Raw genomic sequence first — 24,024 nt, 5'->3', positions numbered from 1 at the left:
ACCCTTCCAATGACGGCCTTCTCCACCCTTTCTATGAGGGCCTTGTTCCACCCTCTCTATTACAGATTTGTTCACACTTTCAATGATGGCCTTGTTTCACCCTTTCTATGAGGGCCTTGTTCCACACTCTCTATTACTGCTCTCTTCACCCTTTCAATGATGGCCTTGTTCCACCCTTTCAATGAGGGCCTTGTTCCACCTCGTCTATTACAGCTTTGTTCACACTTTCAATGATGGCCTTGTTCCACCCTTTCTATGAGGGCCTTGCTCCACCCTCTCTATTACACATTTGTTCACCCTTATAATAATGGCCTTTTTACACCCTTTCTATGAGGGCCTTGTTCCACCCTCTCTATTACAACTTTGTTCACCCTTTCAATGATGGCCTTGGTCCACTATTTCTATAAGGGCCTTGTTCCACCCTCTTTATTACAGCTTCGTTCACCCTTTCAATGATGGCCTTGTTCAACCATCTCTATTACAGCTTTGTTCAACCCTTCAATGTCGGCCTTGTTCCACACTTTCTATGAGGGCCTTGTTCCACCCTCTCTATTACAGCTTTGTTCATCCTTTCAGTGACAGCCTTATTCCTCTCTGTCTATGAGGGCCTTGTTCCACCCTCTCTATTACAACCTTGTTCCACCCTCTCTGTGACGGCCTTATTCCACCCTTTCTATGAGGGCCTTCTTCCACCCTCTCTATTACAGCTTTGTTCACTCATTCAATAATGGCATTCTTCCACCCCTTCTATTAGGGCCTTGTTCCACCCTCTCTATTATAGCTTTGTTCACCCTTTCAATGACGGCCTTGTTCCACCCTTTCACGAGGGCCTTGTTCTACACTCTCTATTACAGCTTTATTCACCCTTTCAATGACGGCCTTGTTCCACCCTTTCTATCAGGGCCTTGTTCCACCCTCCCTATAAGAGCTTTAGTTCACCCTGTCAATGACGGCCTTGTTCCTCCCTTTCTATGAGGGCCTTGTTCCACCCTATCTATTACAGCTTTCTTCACCCTTTCAATGACGGCCTTGTTCCACCATTTCTATGAGGGCCTTGTTCCACTCTCTCTATTACAGCTTTCTTCACCCTTTCAATGATGGCATTTTTCCTCCCTTTCTATGAGAGCTTTGTTCCACCCCCCTCTATTTCAGCTTTGTTCACACTTTCAATGACGGCCTTGTTCCACCTTTTCTATGAGGGCCTTCATCCACCCTCTGTATTACAGCTTTGTTCACCCTTTCCATGACGGCCTTGTTCCACCCTTTCAATGAGGGCCTTCTTCTACCCTCTCTATTACAGCTTTGTTCACCCTTTTAATTTCGGCCTTGTTCCTCCCTTTCTATGAGGGCCTTGTTCCACCCTCTCTATTAGAGCTTTGGTTCACCCTTTCAATGACGGCCATGTTCCACCCTTTCTATGAGGGCCTTTTTCCACCCTATCTATTACAGCTTTGTTCACCCTTTCAATGACGGCCTTCTCCACCCTTTCAATGATGGCCTTGTTCGACCCTTTCTATGAGGGCCTTGTTCCACCCCGTCTATTACAGCTTTATTCACACTTTCAATGATGGCCTTGTTCCACCCTTTCTATGAGGGCCTTGCTCCACCCTCTCTATTACACATTTGTTCACCCTTATAATAATGGCCTTTTTACACCCTTTCTATGAGGGCCTTGTTCCACCCTCTCTATTACAACTTTGTTCACCCTTTCAATGTCGGCCTTGTTCCACTATTTCCATAAGGGTCTTGTTCCACCCTCTTTATTACAGCTTTGTTCACCCTTTCAATGATGGCCTTGTTTAACCATCTCTATTACAGCTTTGTTGAACCTTTCAATGTCGGCCTTGTTCCACCCTTTCTATGAGGGCCTTGTTTCACCCTCTCTGTTACAGCTTTGGTTTACCCTTTCAATGTCGACCGTGTTCCACCCTTTCTTTGAGGAACTTGTTCCACCCTCTCCATTACAGCTTTTGTTCACCCTTTCAATGACGGTTTTGTTCCACCCTTTCTATGAGGGTTTTGTTCCACCCTCTGTATTTCAGAGTTGTTCACCCTTTCAATGATGGCCTTGTTCCACCCTTTCTAAGAAGGCCTTGTTCCACCCGCTCTATTACAGCTTTGTTCACTCATTCAATAATGGCATTCTTCCACCACTTCTATGAGGGCCTTGTTCCACCCTCTCTATTATAGCTTTGTTCATCCTTTCAATGACAGCCTTGTTCCACCCTTTCACGAGGGCCTTGTTCTGCACTCTCTATTACAGCTTTATCCACCCTTTCAATGACGACCTTGTTCCACCCTTTCTATCAGGGCCTTGTTCCACCCTCCCTATTAGAGCTTTAGTTCACCCTGTCAATGACGGCCTTGTTCCTCCCTTTCTATGAGGGCCTTGTTCCACCCTATCTATTACAGCTTTCTTCACCCTTTCAATGATGGCCTTGATCCACCATTTGTATGAGGGTCTTGTTCCACTCTCTCTATTACAGCTTTCTTCACCCTTTCAATGATGGCATTGTTCCTCCCTTTCTATGAGGGCTTTGTTCCACCCCCCTCTATTACAGCTTTGTTCACACTTTCAATAACGGCCTTGTTCCACCTTTTCTATGAGGGCCGTGATCCACCCTCTGTATTACAGCTTTGTTCACCCATTCCATGACGGCCTTGTTCCACCCTTTCAATGAGGGCCTTGTCCTACCCTCTCTATTACAGCTTTGTTCACCCTTTTAATGACGGCCTTGTTCCTCCCTTTCTATGAGGGCCTTGTTCCACCCTCTCTATTAGAGCTTTGGTTCACCCTTTCAATGACGGCCATGTTCCACCCTTTCTATGAGGGCCTTGTTCCACCCTTTCTATGAGGGCCTTGTTCCACCCTATCTATTACAGCTTTGTTCACCCTTTCAATGACGGCCTTCTCCATCCTTTCTATGAGGGCCTTGTTCCACCCTCTCTATTACAGATTTGTTCACCCTTTCAATGACGGCCTTGTCCACCTTTTCTATGAGGGCCTTGTTTCACACTCATTATTACAGCTCTCTTCACTCTTTCAATGATGGCCTTGTTCCACCCTTTCTATGAGGGCCTTGTTCCACCCCGTCTATTACAGCTTTGTTCACACTTTCAATGATGGCCTTGTGCCACCCTTTCTATGAGGGCCTTGCTCCACCCTCTCTATTACACATTTGTTTACCCTTATAATAATGGCCTTTTTACACCCTTTCTATGAGGGCCTTGTTCCACCCTCTCTATTACAACTTTGTTCACCCTTTCAATGACGGCCTTGTTCCACTATTTCTATAAGGGCCTTGTTCCACCCTCTTTATTACAGCTTTGTTCACCCTTTCAATGATGGCCTTGTTTAACCATCTCTATTACAGCTTTGTTGAACCTTTCAATGTCGGCCTTGTTCCAACCTTTCTATGAGGGCCTTGTTTCACCCTCTCTGTTACAGCTTTGGTTTACCCTTTCAATGTCGACCGTGTTCCACCCTTTCTGTGAGGAACTTGTTCCACCCTCTCTATTACAGCTTTTGTTCACCCTTTCAATGACGGTTTTGTTCCAGCCTTTCTATGAGGGCCTTGTTCCACCCTCCCTAATACAGATTTGTTTCACCATTTCAATGACGGCCTTGTTCTACCCTCTCTATGAGGAACTTGTTCCACCCTCTCTATTACACCTTTGCTCACCCTTTCAATGATGGCCTTGTTCCAACCTTTCTAGGAGGGCCTTGTTCCACCTTCTCTATTAAAGCTTTGTTCATCCTTTCAGTGACAGCCGTGTTCCTCTCTGTCTATGAGGGCCTTGTTCCACCCACTCTATTACAACCTTGTTCCACCCTCTCTGTGACGGCCTTGTTCCACCCTTTCTATGAGGGCCTTCTTTCACCCTCTCTATTACAGCTTTCTTCACCCTTTCAATGATGGCCTTGTTCCACCCTTTCTGTTATGCACTTGTTCCACCCTCTCGATTACAGCTTTATTCACCCTTTCAGTGATGGCCCTGTTCCACCTTTTGTATGAAGGCCTTGTTCCACCCTCTCTATTACAGGTTTGTTCACCCTTTAAATGACTGCCTTGTTCCACCTTTTCTGTTATGCTCTTGTTCCACCATCTCGATTACAGCTTTATTCACCATTTCAATGACGGCCTTGTTCCACCCTCTCTATTACAGCTTTGTTCACCCATTCAATGACGGCCTTGTTCCACGAATTCAATGAGGGCCTTGTTCTACCCTCTATATTACAGCTTTGTTCACCCTTTCAATGAGGGCCTTGTTCCACCCTTTCTATGAGGGCCTTGTTCCACCCTCTCTATCAGAGCTTTGGTTCACCCTTTCAATGACTGCCTTGTTCCACCCTTTCTATGAGGACCTTGTTCCACCCTATTTATTATAGCTTTGTTCACCCTTTCAATGAGGGCATTGTTCCACCCTCTCTATTACAGCTTTGTTGAACCTTTCACTGACGGCCTTTTTCCATCTTCTCAGTGATGGCCTTGTTCCACCCTTTCAATTAAAGCCTTGTTCCATCCTCTCTGTGATGGCCTTCTTCCACCCTTTCTATGAGGGCCTTGTTCCACCCTCTCTATTACAGCTTTTTTCACCCATTCAATGATGGCATTGTTCCAACCTTTCTATGAGGGCCTTGTTCCACCCTCTCTATTGAAGCTTTGTTCACCCTTTCAATGACGGCCTTGTTCCACCCTTTCATGACGTCCTTGTTCTACACTCTCTATTACAGCTTTATTCACCCTTTCAATGACATCCTTGTTCCACCCTTTCTAGGAGGGCCTTGTTCCACCCTCTCTATTAGAGCTTTGGTTCACCCTTTCAATGACGGCCTTGTTCTACCATTTCTATAAGGGCCTTGTTCCACCCTCTTTATTACAGCTTTCTCCACCCTTTCAATTATGGCATTGTTCCACCATTTCTATTACAGCTTTGTTCAATCTTTCAATGTCGGCCTTGTTCCACCCTTTCTATGAGGACCTTGTTCCACCCTCTCTATTACAGCTTTGGTTTACGCTTTCAATGATGGCCTTGTTCCTCCCATTCTCTGAGGGCCGTTTTCCACCCTCTCTATTACAGCTTTGTTCACCCTTTCAATGTCAGCCTTGTTCCACCCTTTCTATGAAGGCCTTGTTCCACCCTCTCCATTACAGCTTTGTTCACCCTTTCAATGATGGTCTTGTTCCACCCTTTCTATGAGGGCCTTGATCCACTCTCTCTATTACAGCTTTGTTCACCCTTTCAATGACGGCCTTGTTCTACCCTTTCAATGAGGGCCTTGTTCCTCCCTCTCAATTACAGCTTTGGTTCACGCTTTCATTGATCACCTGGTTTAATCCTTTCTGTGAGGGCCTTGTTCCACCATCTCTATTACAATTTTGGTTCACCCTTTCAATAACGGCCTTGTTCCACCCTTTTTATGAGGGCCTTGTTCCACACTCTCTATTAGAGCTTTGGTTCACCCTTTCAATGATGGCCTTGTTCCATCCTAACTGTGACAGCCTTGTTCCAACCTCTCTATTACAGCTTTGTTCACACTTTCAATGATGGTCTTGTCCTACCCTTTCTATGACGGCCTTGTTCCACGCTCTCTATTTACAGCTTTGTTCACACTTTCAATGATGGCCTTGTTTCACCCTTTCTATGAGGGCCTTGTTCCACCCTCTCTATTACAGCTTTGTTCACCCTTTCAAGATGGCCTTGTTCTACCCTTTTGTATGAGGTCCTTGTTCCACCCTCTCTATTAGACCTTTGGTCACCCTTTCAATGACGGCCTTGTTCCACCCTTTCAACGAGGGCCTTGTTCCACCCTCTCTTTGATAGCCATGTTCCACCTTCTCCATTACAGCTTTAGTTCACCCTTTCAATGATGACCCTGTTCCATCCTCTATTACAGCTTTGGTTCACCCTTTCAATGACTGCCTTGTTCCACCTCTCTGTTACAGCTTTGTTCACCCTTTCAATGATGGACTTGTTCTTACTTTTCTATGAGGGCCTTGTTCCCCTCTAGCTATTACAGCCTTGTTTCACACACTCTCAATGACGGCCTTGTTCCTTCCTTTCTATGAGGGCCTTGTTCCACCCTCTCTATTACAGCTTTGCTCACCCTTTCGATGATGGCATTGTCCTACCCTTTCAATGACAGCCTTGTTCCACCCTCTTTACTACTGCTTTGTTCACCCTTTCAATGACTGCCTTGTTCCCCCCTTTCTATGAGGGCCTTGTTCTACCCTCTCTATTACAGCTTTGCTCACCCTTTCAGTGATGGCCTTGTTCCACCCTTTCTATGAGGGTTTTGTTCCACCCTCTGTATTTCAGAGTTGTTCACCCTTTCAATGATGGCCTTGTTCCACCCTTTCTAAGAAGGCCTTGTTCCACCCGCTCTATTACAGCTTTGTTCACTCAGTCAATAATGGCATTCTTCCACCACTTCTATGAGGGCCTTGTTCCACCCTCTCTATTATAGCTTTGTTCATCCTTTCAATGACAGCCTTGTTCCACCCTTTCACGAGGGCCTTGTTCTGCACTCTCTATTACAGCTTTATCCACCCTTTCAATGACGACCTTGTTCCACCCTTTCTATCAGGGCCTTGTTCCACCCTCCCTATTAGAGCTTTAGTTCACCCTGTCAATGACGGCCTTGTTCCTCCCTTTCTATGAGGGCCTTGTTCCACCCTATCTATTACAGCTTTCTTCACCCTTTCAATGATGGCCTTGTTCCACCATTTGTATGAGGGTCTTGTTCCACTCTCTCTATTACAGCTTTCTTCACCCTTTCAATGATGGCATTGTTCCTCCCTTTCTATGAGGGCTTTGTTCCACCCCCCTCTATTACAGCTTTGTTCACACTTTCAATAACGGCCTTGTTCCACCTTTTCTATGAGGGCCGTGATCCACCCTCTGTATTACAGCTTTGTTCACCCATTCCATGACGGCCTTGTTCCACCCTTTCAATGAGGGCCTTGTCCTACCCTCTCTATTACAGCTTTGTTCACCCTTTTAATGACGGCCTTGTTCCTCCCTTTCTATGAGGGCCTTGTTCCACCCTCTCTATTAGAGCTTTGGTTCACCCTTTCAATGACGGCCATGTTCCACCCTTTCTATGAGGGCCTTGTTCCACCCTTTCTATGAGGGCCTTGTTCCACCCTATCTATTACAGCTTTGTTCACCCTTTCAATGACGGCCTTCTCCACCCTTTCTATGAGGGCCTTGTTCCACCCTCTCTATTACAGATTTGTTCACCCTTTCAATGAAGGCCTTGTCCACCTTTTCTATGAGGGCCTTGTTTCACACTCATTATTACAGCTCACTTCACTCTTTCAATGATGGCCTTGTTCCACCCTTTCTATGAGGGCCTTGTTCCACCCCGTCTATTACAGCTTTGTTCACACTTTCAATGATGGCCTTGTGCCACCCTTTCTATGAGGGCCTTGCTCCACCCTCTCTATTACACATTTGTTTACCCTTATAATAATGGCCTTTTTACACCCTTTCTATGAGGGCCTTGTTCCACCCTCTCTATTACAACTTTGTTCACCCTTTCAATGATGGCCTTGTTTAACCATCTCTATTACAGCTTTGTTGAACCTTTCAATGTCGGCCTTGTTCCAACCTTTCTATGAGGGCCTTGTTTCACCCTCTCTGTTACAGCTTTGGTTTACCCTTTCAATGTCGACCGTGTTCCACCCTTTCTGTGAGGAACTTGTTCCACCCTCTCTGTTACAGCTTTTGTTCACCCTTTCAATGACTGTTTTGATCCAGCCTTTCTATGAGGGCCTTGTTCCACCCTCTCTAATACAGATTTGTTTCACCATTTCAATGACGGCCTTGTTCCACCCTCTCTATGAGGAACTTGTTCCACCCTCTCTATTACACCTTTGCTCACCCTTTCAATGATGGCCTTGTTCCAACCTTTCTAAGAGGGCCTTGTTCCACCCTCTCTATTACAGCTTTGTTCATCCTTTCAGTGACAGCCTTGTTCCTCTCTGTCTATGAGGGCCTTGTTCCACCCACTCTATTACAACCTTGTTCCACCCTCTCTGTGACGGCCTTGTTCCACCCTTTCTATGAGGGCCTTCTTTCACCCTCTCTATTACAGCTTTCTTCACCCTTTCAATGATGGCCTTGTTCCACCCTTTCTGTTATGCACTTGTTCCACCCTCTCGATTACAGATTTATTCACCCTTTCAGTGATGGCCTTGTTCCACCTTTTGTAAGAAGGCCTTGTTCCACCCTCTCTATTACAGGTTTGTTCACCCTTTAAATGACAGCCTTGTTCCACCCTTTCTGTTATGCTCTTGTTCCACCATCTCTATTACAACTTTGTTCACCCTTTCAATGACGGCCTTGTTCCACCCTCTCTATTGCAGCTTTGTTCACCCTTTCACTGACGGCCTTGTTCCACCCTCTCTGTGATGGCCTTGTTCCACCCTTTCCATTAAAGCTTTGTTCCATCCTCTCTGTGATGGTCTTGTTCCACCCTTTCTATGAGGGCCTTGTTCCACTCTCTATTGAAGCTTTGTTCACCCTTTCAATGATAGACTTGTTCCACCCTTTCACAAGGGCCTTGTTCTACACTCTCTATTACAGCTTTATTATCCCTTTCAATGACGGCCTTGTTCCACCCTTTCTATGAGGGCCTTGTTCCACCCTCCCTATTAGAGCTTTAGTTCACCCTTTCAATGACGGCCTTGTTCTACACTTTCTATTAGGGCCTTGTTCCAACCTATCTATTAAAGCTTTCTTCACCCTTTCAATGACGGCCTTCTTCCACCCTTTCTATGAGGGCCTTGTTCCACTCTCTCTATTACAGCTTTCTTCACCCTTTCAATGATGGCCTTGTTCCACCCTTTCTATGAGGGCCATGTTCCACCCACTCTATTACAGCTTTGTTCACCCTTTCGTTGATGGCCTTGTTCTACACTTTCAATGACGGCCTTATTCCACCCTCTCTATTACAGCTTTGTTCACCCTTTCAATGACTGCCTTGTTCCACACTTTCTATGAGGGCCTGGTTCTACCCTATTACAGCTTTACTCACCCTTTCAATGATGGCCTTGTTCCACCCTTTCTATGAGGGCCTTGTTCCACCCTCTGTATTTCAGATTTGTTCACTCATTCAATAATGGCATTGTTCCACCCTTTCTATGAGGGCCTTGTTCCACCCTCTCTATTACAGCTTTGTTCACACTTTCAATGACGGCCTTGTTCCACCCTTTCAATGAGGGCCTTGTTCTACCCTCTCTATTACAGCTTTTTTCACCCTTTCAATGAGGGGCTTGTTCCACCCTTTCTATGAGGGCCTTGTTCCACCCTCTCTATTAAAGCTTTGGTTCATCCTTCAAATAACGGCATTGTTCCACCCTTTCTATGAGGGCCTTGTTCCACCCTATTTATTACAGCTTTGTTCACCCTTTCAATGAGGGCCTTGTTCCACCCTCTGTATTGCAGCTTTGTTCACCCTTTTACTGACGTCCTTGTTCCACCCTCTTTGTGATGGCCTTGTTCCACCCTTTCTATTAAAGCCTTGTTCCATCCTCTCTGTGATGGTCTTGTTCCACTCTCTATTGAAGCTTTGTTCACCCTTTCAATGACGGCCTTGTTCCACCCTTTCACGAGGGCCTTGTTCTACACTCTCTATTACAGCTTTATTCACCCTTTCAATGACGGCCTTGTTCCATCCTTTCTATGAGGGCCTTGTTCCACCAACCCTATTAGAGCTTTAGTTCACCCTTTCAATGACGGCCTAGTTCTACCCTTTCTATGATGGCCTTGTTCCACCACATCTATTACAGCTTTCTTCACCCTTTCAATGATGGCCTTGTTCCACCCTTTCTATGAGGGCCTTGTTCCACTCTCTCTATTACAGCTTTCTTCACCCTTTCGATGATGGCCTTGTTCCACCCTTTCAAAGATGGCCTTGTTCAACCATCTCTATTACAGCTTTGTTCAACCCTTCAATGTCGGCCTTGTTCCACACTTTCTATGAGGGCCTTGTTCCACCCTCTCTATTACAGCTTTGTTCATCCTTTCAGTGACAGCCTTATTCCTCTCTGTCTATGAGGGCCTTGTTCCACCCTCTCTATTACAACCTTGTTCCACTCTCTCTGTGACGGCCTTGTTCCACCCTTTCTATGAGGGCCTTCTTCCACCCTCTCTATTAAAGCTTTCTTCACCCTTTCAATGATTGCCTTGTTCCACCCTTTCTGTTATGCACTTGTTCCACCCTCTCGATTACAGCTTTGTTCACCCTTTCCATGACGGCCCTGTTCCATCTTTTGTATGAAGGCCTTGCTACACCCCCTCTATTACAGCTTTAGTTCACCATTTCAATGACGGCCTTGTTCCACCCTTTCTATGAGTGCCTTGTTCCACCCTCTCTATTACAGGTTTATTCACCCTTTCAATGACGGCCTTGTTCCACCCTTTCTGTTATGCCCTTGTTCCACCCTCTAGATTACAGCTTTATTCACCCTTTCAATGACGGCCTTGTTCCACCCTTTCTATGAGGGCCTTGTTCCACCCCCTCTATTACAGCTTTGTTCACACTTTCAATGATGGCCTTGGTCCACCCTTTCTATGAGGGCCTTGCTCCACCCCCTCTATTACAGCTTTGTTCACACTTTCAATGATGGCCTGGTCCTACCCTTTCTATGACGGCCTTGTTCCACGCTCTCTATTTACAGCTTTGTTCACACTTTCAATGATGGCCTTGTTTCACCCTTTCTATGAGGGCCTTGTTCCACCCTCTCTATTACAGCTTTGTTCACCCTTTCAATGATGGCCTTGTTCCACCCTTTTGTATGAGGTCCTTGTTCCACCCTCTCCATTACAGCTTTAGTTCACCCTTTCAATGATGACCCTGTTGCACCCTCTATTACAGCTTTGGTTCACCCTTTCAATGACGGCCTTGTTCCTCCCTTTCTATGACGGCCTTGTTCCACCTCTCTATTACAGCTTTGTTCACACTTTCAATGATGGCCTTGTTCTAACTTTTCTATGAGGGCCTTGTTCCCCTCTCGCTATTACAGCCTTGTTTCTCACACTCTCAATGACGGCCTTGTTCCTTCCTTTCTATGAGGGCCTTGTTCCACCCTCTCTATTACAGCTTTGTTCACCCTTTCGATGATGGCATTGTTCTACCCTTTCAATGACGGCCTTGTTCCACCCTCTTTACTACTGCTTTGTTCACACTTTTAATGACTGCCTTGTTCCACCCTTTCTATGAGGGCCTTGTTCTACCCTCTCTATTACAGCTTTGCTCACCCTTTCAATGATGGCCTTGTTCCACCCTTTCTATGAGGGTTTTGTTCCACCCTCTGTATTTCAGAGTTGTTCACCCTTTCAATGATGGCCTTGTTCCACCCTTTCTATGAGGGCCTTGTTCCACCCGCTCTATTACAGCTTTGTTCACTCATTCAATAATGGCATTCTTCCACCCCTTCTATGAGGGCCTTGTTCCACCCTCTCTATTATAGCTTTGTTCACCCTTTCAACGACGGCCTTGTTCCACCCTTTCACGAGGGCCTTGTTCTACACTCTCTATTACAGCTTTATTCACCCTTTCAATGACCGCCTTGTTCCACCCTTTCTATCAGGGCCTTGTTTCACCCTCCCTATTAGAGCTTTAGTTCACCCTGTCAATGACGGCCTTGTTCCTCCCTTTCTATGAGGGCCTTGTTCCACCTTATCTATTACAGCTTTCTTCACCCTTTCCATGACGGCCTTGTTCCACCCTTTCAATGAGGGCCTTGTTCTACCCTCTCTATTACAGCTTTGTTCACCCTTTTAATGACGGCCTTGTTCCTCCCTTTCTATGAAGGCCTTGTTCCACCCTCTCTATTAGAGCTTTGGTTCACCCTTTCAATGACGGACATGTTCCACATTTTCGATGAGGGCCTTGTTCCACCCTATCTATTACAGCTTTGTTCACCCTTCCAATGACGGCCTTCTCCACCCTTTCTATGAGGGCCTTGTTCCACCCTCTCTATTACAGATTTGTTCACACTTTCAATGATGGCCTTGTTTCACCCTTTCTATGAGGGCCTTGTTCCACACTCTCTATTACTGCTCTCTTCACCCTTTCAATGATGGCCTTGTTCCACCCTTTCAATGAGGGCCTTGTTCCACCTCGTCTATTACAGCTTTGTTCACACTTTCAATGATGGCCTTGTTCCACCCTTTCTATGAGGGCCTTGCTCCACCCTCTCTATTACACATTTGTTCACCCTTATAATAATGGCCTTTTTACACCCTTTCTATGAGGGCCTTGTTCCACCCTCTCTATTACAACTTTGTTCACCCTTTCAATGATGGCCTTGGTCCACTATTTCTATAAGGGCCTTGTTCCACCCTCTTTATTACAGCTTTGTTCACCCTTTCAATGATGGCCTTGTTCAACCATCTCTATTACAGCTTTGTTCAACCCTTCAATGTCGGCCTTGTTCCACACTTTCTATGAGGGCCTTGTTCCACCCTCTCTATTACAGCTTTGTTCATCCTTTCAGTGACAGCCTTATTCCTCTCTGTCTATGAGGGCCTTGTTCCACCCTCTCTATTACAACCTTGTTCCACCCTCTCTGTGACGGCCTTATTCCACCCTTTCTATGAGGGCCTTCTTCCACCCTCTCTATTACAGCTTTGTTCACTCATTCAATAATGGCATTCTTCCACCCCTTCTATTAGGGCCTTGTTCCACCCTCTCTATTATAGCTTTGTTCACCCTTTCAATGACGGCCTTGTTCCACCCTTTCACGAGGGCCTTGTTCTACACTCTCTATTACAGCTTTATTCACCCTTTCAATGACGGCCTTGTTCCACCCTTTCTATCAGGGCCTTGTTCCACCCTCCCTATTAGAGCTTTAGTTCACCCTGTCAATGACGGCCTTGTTCCTCCCTTTCTATGAGGGCCTTGTTCCACCCTATCTATTACAGCTTTCTTCACCCTTTCAATGACGGCCTTGTTCCACCATTTCTATGAGGGCCTTGTTCCACTCTCTCTATTACAGCTTTCTTCACCCTTTCAATGATGGCATTTTTCCTCCCTTTCTATGAGAGCTTTGTTCCACCCCCCTCTATTACAGCTTTGTTCACACTTTCAATGACGGCCTTGTTCCACCTTTTCTATGAGGGCCTTCATCCACCCTCTGTATTACAGCTTTGTTCACCCTTTCCATGACGGCCTTGTTCCACCCTTTCAATGAGGGCCTTCTTCTACCCTCTCTATTACAGCTTTGTTCACCCTTTTAATTTCGGCCTTGTTCCTCCCTTTCTATGAGGGCCTTGTTCCACCCTCTCTATTAGAGCTTTGGTTCACCCTTTCAATGACGGCCATGTTCCACCCTTTCTATGAGGGCCTTTTTCCACCCTATCTATTACAGCTTTGTTCACCCTTTCAATGACGGCCTTCTCCACCCTTTCAATGATGGCCTTGTTCGACCCTTTCTATGAGGGCCTTGTTCCACCCCGTCTATTACAGCTTTATTCACACTTTCAATGATGGCCTTGTTCCACCCTTTCTATGAGGGCCTTGCTCCACCCTCTCTATTACACATTTGTTCACCCTTATAATAATGGCCTTTTTACACCCTTTCTATGAGGGCCTTGTTCCACCCTCTCTATTACAACTTTGTTCACCCTTTCAATGTCGGCCTTGTTCCACTATTTCCATAAGGGTCTTGTTCCACCCTCTTTATTACAGCTTTGTTCACCCTTTCAATGATGGCCTTGTTTAACCATCTCTATTACAGCTTTGTTGAACCTTTCAATGTCGGCCTTGTTCCACCCTTTCTATGAGGGCCTTGTTTCACCCTCTCTGTTACAGCTTTGGTTTACCCTTTCAATGTCGACCGTGTTCCACCCTTTCTTTGAGGAACTTGTTCCACCCTCTCCATTACAGCTTTTGTTCACCCTTTCAATGACGGTTTTGTTCCAGCCTTTCTATGAGGGCCTTGTTCCACCCTCTCTAATACAGATTTGTTTCACCATTTCAATGATGGCCTTGTTCCGCCCTCTCTATGAGGAACTTGTTCCACCCTCTCTATTACACCTTTGCTCACCCTTTCAATGATGGCCTTGTTCCAACCTTTCGAAGAGGGCCTTGTTCCACCCTCTCTATTACAGCTTTGTTCATCCTTTCAGTGACAGCCTTGTTCCTCTCTGTCTATGAGGGCCTTGTTCCACCCACTCTATTACAACCTTGTTCCACCCTCTCTGTGACGGCCTTGTTCCACCCTTTCTATGAGGGCCTTCTTTCACCCTCTCTATTACAGCTTTCTTCACCCTTTCAATGATGGCCTTGTTCCACCCTTTCTGTTATGCACTTGTTCCACCCTCTCGATTACAGCTTTATTCACCCTTTCAGTGATGGCCCTGTTCCACCTTTTGTATGAAGGCCTTGTTCCACCCTCTCTATTACAGGTTTGTTCACCCTTTAAATGACGGCCTTGTTCCACCCTTTCTGTTATGCTCTTATTCCACCATCTCGATTGCAGCTTTATTCACCCTTTCAATGACGGCCTTGTTCCACCCTCTCTATTACAGCTTTGTTCACCCATTCAATGACGGGCTTGTTCCACCCTTTCAATGAGGGCCTTGTTCTACCCTCTCTATTACAGCTTTGTTACACCCTCTCTGTGACGGCCTTATACCACGCTCTCTATTATAACTTTGTTCACCCTTTCAATGAGGGCCTTGTTCCACTATTTCTATAAGGGCCTTGTCCCACCCTCTTTATTACAGCTTTGTTCACCCGTTCAATGATGGCCTTGTTTAACCATCTCTATTACAGCTTTGTTCAACCTTTCAATGTCGGCCTTGTTCCACCCTTTCTATGAGGGCCTTGTTTCACCCTCTCTGTTACAGCTTTGGTTTACCCTTTCAATGTCGACCGTGTTCCACCCTTTCTGTGAGGAACTTGTTCCACCCTCTCTATTACAGCTTTTGTTCACCATTTCAATGACAGTTTTGTTCCAGCCTTTCTATGAGGGCCTTGTTCCACCCTCTCTAATACAGATTTGTTTCACCATTTCAATGACGGCCTTGTTCCACCCTCTCTATGAGGAACTTATTCCACCCTCTCTATTACACCTTTGCTCACCCTTTCAATGATGGCCTTGTTCCACCATCTCTATTACAGCTTTGTTCATCCTTTCAGTGACAGCCTTGTTCCTCTCTGTCTATGAGGGCCTTGTTCCACCCACTCTATTACAACCTTGTTCCACCCTCTCTGTGACGGCCTTGGTCCACCCTTTCTATGAGGTCCTTCTTTCACCCTCTCTATTACAGCTTTCTTCACCCTTTCAATGATGGCCTTGTTTCACCCTTTCTGTCATGCACTTGTTCCACGCTCTCGATTACAGCTTTATTCACCCTTTCAGTGATGGTCCTGTTCCACCTTTTGTATGAAGGCCTTGTTCCACCCTCTCTATTACAGGTTTGTTCACCCTTAAAATGACGGCCTTGTTCCACCCTTTCTGGCATGCTCTTGTTCCACCATCTCGATTACAGCTTTATTCACCCTTTCAATGACGGCCTTGTTCCACCCTCTCTATTTGTCAACACCAGAACAGTACGCGCTCTATTGGCGTCAAAAAATGCAAAAAAACATCACTTTCAAAATAACATGATTCATGCATTGTGCTGATATGTTGTATTTTACCCCTTTGCATTGCAGAGTTCAATCCTAAACACTTATTCTTAATATGTTTACAAATACTGTTTCTTTGCAAGGTATTGCTACAGGTTTTCAGAGTGGGTTAGGGTGTGGCCTCTTTCCAGGGCCTTCCAGAGACTTTCCCTGCAACATGCCTGGGCGTGGTTCTGGGCTGGGCCAAGACTCTATATAAGGAGAGTCAGCCCAACTCCCAGTGCTCACTATTCAGAGGTTCCAGTGCAGAAGAGCAGCTATTTCCAGAACTTCAGTTCCAGTGGCCTTTTTGATCTCCCAGTTCTGCTTTGAAATCTTCATTGGTGCATCTTGTTCCTGGGTGGTAAGACGGTAGTTGGGTTTATTCCCAATACCGTTTATTTTATCTAGAATTATCTCATTCTAAGATCTGATCGTTTATTTATGTTAACAATTTGTTTTAAGGTCATAGTCATAAAAAGTGCACTCGAGTATTTTTGTTAAAGTGTGTACATGAATGTTTATGAATCGGCAAGAAGCGCGATTCGTTTATAGTTTTGAAACTCATGTTACATTGCGTGCCAGCGTTTATTGACATATGCGTTGAGGTTTACAAATCAGCAGGAGGCGCGATTCGTTTGAAAAGCTTTGAAATCTTGAGTTGCATTGCGCGCTGGCATTTATTGACACATACATGATTGATCACGAATCGGCAAGAGGCGCGGGTCTTTTATGAAGCTTTAAAAGCTTGTGGTACATTGTGTGTTACTTTTAATTGACATTTAAAAGAAGGTTTTGAAGTGGCACGATGTATAATTCAATTTAAAATAATTTCAAAACCTGTCGCTATTTATTGTGCAACCATTTCTTGACTTTGCATGGTGGCATTCGAGTCAGCAGGACATGCAATTTTGTAATAGAGTTTATTTATGTTGTGAACTGCATATTACCATTCCAGGATAATTGCTTGGTACAATTCGAGTTGACGAGTATGGGAAATATTTCTTGAACTATTGAACCCATTGAAAAATATTTCTTCTCTAGTGTTTTAAGAGTGTAATCTGTGTTGAAAACATTTCAAGGAAAATATATATAGGATCAGAAGTTCTAGATGCAATATTATATGCTCCTATTATGCATATTCTTGTTATTCTAATTCATGCTTGAATAAGAAAAGTTTTATTTCAAATTAATCTTGAGTCCATTACAGGTATCCGATAATCACAAAATCTGTTCATTTTTAAAACTGCAATTCAAGATTGCTCATATTTTCAGAAAGACTATGTTTATTAATATTTACTTCAGGTTATATTGTGTGTTCTAACCTTTTTTCCCATTAAAGGTCTCCTTCCCAGCAGTACCCTTCCTAATCCCCTCTTCCCCTCTTGAACTCTCACAGTCTCCGTGAATTGTCTATCAGAGTCTTGGAGTTGTTCATTAGAGGACGTGTTGGGAACGTGTGCAAACCCCGAGGATCTGGTGACTCTGACAGAATAGTGAGCCCACAAATTATTATCCTCCTGGTTTGTGTATGTTCTCAGCATGGCCACGCTAGACGAGTTAGTTAAGGCTATCACCCAGCTCCAAGCAGAGGTGGTATCATCCAAAGAATTGACAACCAGCTTAGCAGAGAGAGTGAGTCAGTTGCAAGATAAAGTAGAGAAGAAGGAGCAAAGTCCCACAGGGGTGTTTTGGCCAGGTACTTCTTCTCAGGCATCTGGAAGTAGTCCAATTTCCCTAAATGTTCCTGCTGCTATTCCTTTAGCTCCCCCAGAACGTTTCTCAGGTGATCCATTGAAAGCGCAATCTTTCCTGGTTCAAGTGGAACTATACTTCACCTGCAGACCAAATACCTTTCCCGATGCCCAGTCCAAAGTAGCTTTCTTGTTATCATATCTGACTGGAGATGCAGCTACTTGGTCAATTCCTCTTGTGCGTAAAAATAGTCCCTTGTTGTATAATTGGAGAAATTTTGTTTGTGAATTTGAGAGAGTTTTTGATCGTAGAACTGTAACACAGTCAGCAGATCATGAATTATTAAACTTACGCCAAGGAAATCAATACCTAGTGTCGTATTTAGCCAACTTTAACCGGCTGGTTGCCGAGACTTCCTGGCCTGAAGAAAAACAAGCGGTCTTGTTTTACAAGGGACTCAAAGAGGAATTAAAAGATATCTTAGCCCAAATCGATCCACAACCTACAGACTGTCAAGAGTTAATAAATCTTCTCTTGAGACTTGACCATCGTTTAGCAGAACGTAAAGGAACGCACAAAAAGATTGAAAAATATTCATGGCGCGTTCATGATAACAGAGATTCAAGAACTCCAAAAGAAAGAACGTCGGAACCGATGGAAATTGGAACCATCAGAAGACCTTTGACTAAAGATGAAAAGGACTTACGCAGAAAAAATGGACAATGTCTTTATTGTGGGCGAAAAGGTCATTTTGCCAAAGATTGTCCAATCAAACCAAAGAACAAGCAAGGTCCAGTTCAGAAGGCCGCAGCCAATGCACCAGTCGAGTTGGAAAACTAAAACACCCGAGATGCAGAGAAGGGTTGCTCTTGGGTGTCACCGTGGACCCTTCACAATCTAGACATCTTAAACTGTAAATAAGAGTTCAGGTCAAGAAAGAGATCTATTTAAAAAAAGCTCTAGTCGATTCTGGAGCTACTGGGAATTTTGTTGATGTCCAATTGGTTCGTGCATGGGGGATCCCATGTATTGAAAAGAAAAACCCAGAAATCATCCAGGCAGTCGATGGAAAACTCTTAACTGGTGGTCCGGTAACTCTTCAGACTATCCCCTTGTCAATGATTTGTGAAGATAAGATTCTAAGAAAGAAACATGAAGAGAAAATCATTCTAGATGTGATCCATGCTCCCCAATATGGGATTATCCTCGGCTTGCCATGGTTAACTCATCACAATCCAGAAATCAATTGGGCAGAACGAAAAATCGTGTTCTCATCTGCGCTATGTAATGAACAATGTCTCCAAAAAAATCAAGTACCAACAGTTTGCAACTCTAACATAGCTACTTCTGCGGAGAAAGAAACTCAGTTGCCCAAACAGTATTCATCGTACAAAGATGTATTTGATGAGAAAGGAGCAGAGACTCTACCTCCTCATAGATCTTATGACTGTCAAATTGACCTAGCCCCAGGTGCGACACTTCCCAACTGTCGTGTATATGCTCTGTCAGAACATGAAAACCAACATTTACGAAAATACCTAGATCAATTTTTGGAGAATGGCTTCATTCGCCCCTCTAAGTCTCCTGCAGCTTCTCCTTTATTTTTAGTTCCAAAAGCTAATGGAGAACTTCAAACTTTCATTGACTATAGAGGTTTAAACAAAGTCACCATCAAGAATAAATATCCTTTAACCCTAATTCCGGTTTTATTGGAACAAGTAAAGAGAGCAAAGATCTACACGAAGCTTAATCTTCGAGGTGCTTATCATTTGGTCAGAATGAGAGAGGGGGACGAATGGAAAACAGCGTTCAAGACAAGATATGGCCTTTTTGAATATACCGTCATGGCTTTTGGTCTGTGTAATGCTCCAGCAGCTTTTCAATTTTTCTTTAATGACGTTCTTAGAGAGTACCTCAACATATATGCCATAGTCTACATCGATGACATTTTGATCTACTCAGACAATGAAAACGAACATGTACAACATGTCAAGAAAATTCTTGCAGCCCTTCGAAAACACCATTTATATTGTAAACTAACCAAGTGTGAGTTTCATGTTACCACGGTTGAGTTTTTGGGGGTTATTCTTACCCCTCAAGGTATGGTGATGGCAGAAAAGAAAGTAAAAGCTGTATCTGAGTGGCCCATCCCAAAAACTGTTCGTGAGGTACATTGCTTCCTGGGGTTTGCAAATTTTTACTGGAGGTTCATAAGTAATTTCTCCCAGACAGTGGCTCCAATCACTAAGCTACTAAGAAAGAAAGAAAAGTTTGTATGGTCCCCAGAAGCTGATCAAGCCTTCTCGACTTTAAAGAAAGCTTTCTCCACTGCCCCAGTTTTAACTCATCCTGATGCGAATCAACCTTTTATAGTGGAAGCTGATGCTTCAGATGTAGCAATAGGAGCCGTCTTATCACAACGAAATAAAGACACTGGTCAACTTCATCCTGTAGCTTATATATCTCGGAAGTTGAACGAAGCCGAACAAAACTATGTCATTGCTGAAAAAGAACTTCTGGCAATTCGGGACGCCTTTAAAGAATGGAGACATCATTTATTGGGTGCCAAATACACTGTTACAGTATATACTGATCATCGTAATCTTCAATTCATGAGTTCCGCCAGACTTTTGACCCCTAGACAATTACGCTGGATGCTTTTTTTTGCCGAATTTGATTTTGTAGTAACCTTCCGGCCTGGTAAAGATAATCGCAAGGCTGAAGCCTTGTCCCGTCAAGAGTCTACCACCTTGCCTGCATTTCAAGCCTCCAGAGGTATCATTGCTCCAGACAAGGTTCTATGTATCATAAAAACTGAAGATTTCTTTGAAGAAATTCGCAATTCCTTCACTGTTGAAAACTGGCAAACATGGGCCCAAGCTGATCCCAAAAGGTCAATCAAACAAGGTTTACCCTTTCATGACGCTCGTTTATTCATACCCACTATCAAACTTCGCAAGATAGTTGTTCATTGGTTACATGTTATACCTACGGCAGGTCATCCAGGTATTCCTAAAACTCTTGAACTGATCCAACGTTATTTTTGGTGGACTACCCTAACAAAAGATGTAAAAGCAATGGTAAACAACTGTGAAGTTTGTGCTCGCATTAAAACAAGTCATTCTAAACCAAAAGGATTATTACATCCACTTCCAACTCCAAGTCGTCCATGGGAACACATTTCATTAGACTTTATTACAGGTCTGGCAGTGGTTCAACAGCATTCAGTAATTCTGGTGGTAGTAGCTAGTCTCACAAAATATGGACATTTTATTGCCTGTAAAAAATTGCCCACTTCTAGTGAATTGGCAAACATTTTACTGAACAGAGTGGTTCGTTATCATGGACTACCAAAGGTTATCCTCTCCGATCGGGATCACAATTTTCCTCCAATTTCTAGAAGACATGGTGTAAAACACTCCAAGTGACATCTACACTATCTACTAGTCACCATCCACAAACAGATGGTCAAACAGAAAGACTAAATCAGACTTTAAAACAATACCTACGTGCCTACGCTGAAAAGGCACTTCATTCTTGGACATCTATGCTCTGGTTAGCTGAGTTAGCTTACAATAACTCATTCCATACTTCCATTGGCGTTACACCCTTTTTTGGTTTATTTGGTTATCATCCTGACACCTTGCCCATCACAATTCCTCAAGAAAGTTCTCTTACTCCAGCTGTGTCAGAAACCATTCAACATTTACATCAAACCCAGAAGCTGATTCAACAGTATCTAGAAAAAGCCAAACAAAAATATAAAAGACATTATGATAAGAAACATTGTGAGGGATCGCAATATCAACCAGGTGACAAAGTGTGGCTTTCCACAAAACATATAGACTTCAAGAAGAAGCTAATTTTTAACCCCAAATTCATAGGTCCTTATACTGTCCTTCAGCAAATCAATCCAGTGACTTATAAACTACAATTGCCCGGATCCTTACGGATTCATCCAGTGTTCCACACTTCCTTCTTGAAAAAGGCAGTCCAAAAGGTCCATCCTCATCCAGCTCCTGTTTTAGTACAAGGGGAAGAAGAATATGAAGTCAAGAAAGTGTTGGATTCTAAACTGAGAGGACGTAATCTTTGGTATTTAATCTCATGGAAAGGTTATGGTCCTGAAAGTAACACATAGGTTTCCGCATCTGATGTTCATGCTCCAGTACTTGTGAGACACTTTCATAGTCTTAATCCAAGCAAACCAGGCCCTAGAGCACGTCTGGGAGAGGGGAGTACTGTCAACACCAGAACAGTACGCGCTCTATTGGCATAAAAAAATGCAAAAAAACATCACTTTCAAAATAACATGATTCATGCATTGTGCTGATATGTTGTATTTTACCCCTTTGCATTGCAGAGTTCAATCCTAAACACTTATTCTTAATATGTTTACAAATACTGTTTCTTTGCAAGGTATTGCTACAGGTTTTCAGAGTGGGTTAGGGTGTGGCCTCTTTCCAGGGCCTTCCAGAGACTTTCCCTGCAACATGCCTGGGCGTGGTTCTGGGCTGGGCCAAGACTCTATATAAGGAGAGTCAGCCCAACTCCCAGTGCTCACTATTCAGAGGTTCCAGTGCAGAAGAGCAGCTATTTCCAGAACTTCAGTTCCAGTGGCCTTTTTGATCTCCCAGTTCTGCTTTGAAATCTTCATTGGTGCATCTTGTTCCTGGGTGGTAAGACGGTAGTTGGGTTTATTCCCAATACCGTTTATTTTATCTAGAATTATCTCATTCTAAGATCTGATCGTTTATTTATGTTAACAATTTGTTTTAAGGTCATAGTCATAAAAAGTGCACTCGAGTATTTTTGTTAAAGTGTGTACATGAATGTTTATGAATCGGCAAGAAGCGCGATTCGTTTATAGTTTTGAAACTCATGTTACATTGCGCACCAGCGTTTATTGACATACGCGTTGAGGTTTACAAATCAGCAGGAGGCGCGATTCGTTTGAAAAGCTTAGAAATCTTGAGTTGCATTGCGCGCTGGCATTTATTGACACATACATGATTGATCACGAATCGGCAAGAGGCGCGGGTCGTTTATGAAGCTTTAAAAGCTTGTGGTACATTGTGTGTTACTTTTTATTGACATTTAAAAGAAGGTTTTGAAGTGGCACGATGTATAATTCAATTTAAAATAATTTCAAAACCTGTCGCTATTTATTGTGCAACCATTTCTTGACTTTGCATGGTGGCATTCGAGTCAGCAGGACATGCAATTTTGTAATAGAGTTTATTTATGTTGTGAACTGCATATTACCATTCCAGGATAATTGCTTGGTACAATTCGAGTTGACGAGTATGGGAAATATTTCTTGAACTATTGAACCCATTGAAAAATATTTCTTCTCTAGTGTTTTAAGAGTGTAATCTGTGTTGAAAACATTTCAAGGAAAATATATATAGGATCAGAAGTTCTAGATGCAATATTATATGCTCCTATTATGCATATTCTTGTTATTCTAATTCATGCTTGAATAAGAAAAGTTTTATTTCAAATTAATCTTGATTCCATTACAGGTATCTGATCATCACAAAATCTGTTCATTTTTAAAACTGCAATTCAAGATTGCTCATATTTTCAGAAAGACTATGTTTATTAATATTTACTTCAGGGTATAATGTGTGTTCTAACCTTTTTTCCCATTAAAGGTCTCCTTCCCAGCAGTACCCTTCCTAATCCCCTCTTCCCCTCTTGAACTCTCACAGTCTCTGTGAATTGTCTATCAGAGTCTTGGAGTTGTTCATTAGAGGACGTGTTGGGAACGTGCGCAAACCCCGAGGATCTGGTGACTCTGACAGAATAGTGAGCCCACAAATTATTATCCTCCTGGTTTGTGTATGTTCTCAGCATGGCCACGCTAGACGAGTTAGTTAAGGCTATTACCCAGCTCCAAGCAGAGGTGGTATCATCCAAAGAATTGACAAACAGCTTAGCAGAGAGAGTGAGTCAGCTGCAAGATAAAGTAGAGAAGAAAGAGCAAAGTCCCACAGAGGTGTTTTGGCCAGGTACTTCTTCTCAGGCTTCTGGAAGTAGTCCAATTTCCCTAAATGTTCCTGCTGCTATTCCTTTAGCTCCCCCAGAATGTTTCCCAGGTGATCCATTTAAAGCGCAATCTTTCCTGGTTCAAGTGGAACTACACTTCACCTGCAGACCAAATACCTTTCCCGATGCCCAGTCCAAAGTAGCTTTCTTGTTATCATATCTGACTGGAGATGCAGCTACTTGGTCAATTCCTCTTGTGCGTAAAAATAGTCCCTTGTTGTATAATTGGAGAAATTTTGTTCGTGAATTTGAGAGAGTTTTTGATCGTAGAACTGTAACACAGTCAGCAGATCATGAATTATTAAACTTACGCCAAGGAAATCAATACCTAGTGTCGTATTTAGCCAACTTTAACCGGCTGGTTGCCGAGACTTCCTGGCCTGAAGAAAAACAAGCGGTCTTGTTTTACAAGGGACTCAAAGAGGAATTAAAAGATATCTTAGCCCAAATCGATCCACAACCTACAGACTGTCAAGAGTTAATAAATCTTCTCTTGAGACTTGACCATCGTTTAGCAGAACGTAAAGGAACGCACAAAAAGATTGAAAAATATTCATGGCGCGTTCATGATAACAGAGATTCAAGAACTCCAAAAGAAAGAACGTCGGAACCGATGGAAATTGGAACCATCAGAAGACCTTTGACTAAAG

Source organism: Pleurodeles waltl, chromosome 11 (genome assembly GCF_031143425.1).
Source record: "Pleurodeles waltl isolate 20211129_DDA chromosome 11, aPleWal1.hap1.20221129, whole genome shotgun sequence".
Classification (NCBI taxonomy): Eukaryota; Metazoa; Chordata; class Amphibia; order Caudata; family Salamandridae; genus Pleurodeles; species Pleurodeles waltl.
Note: the sequence above shows the minus strand (reverse complement) of the source record.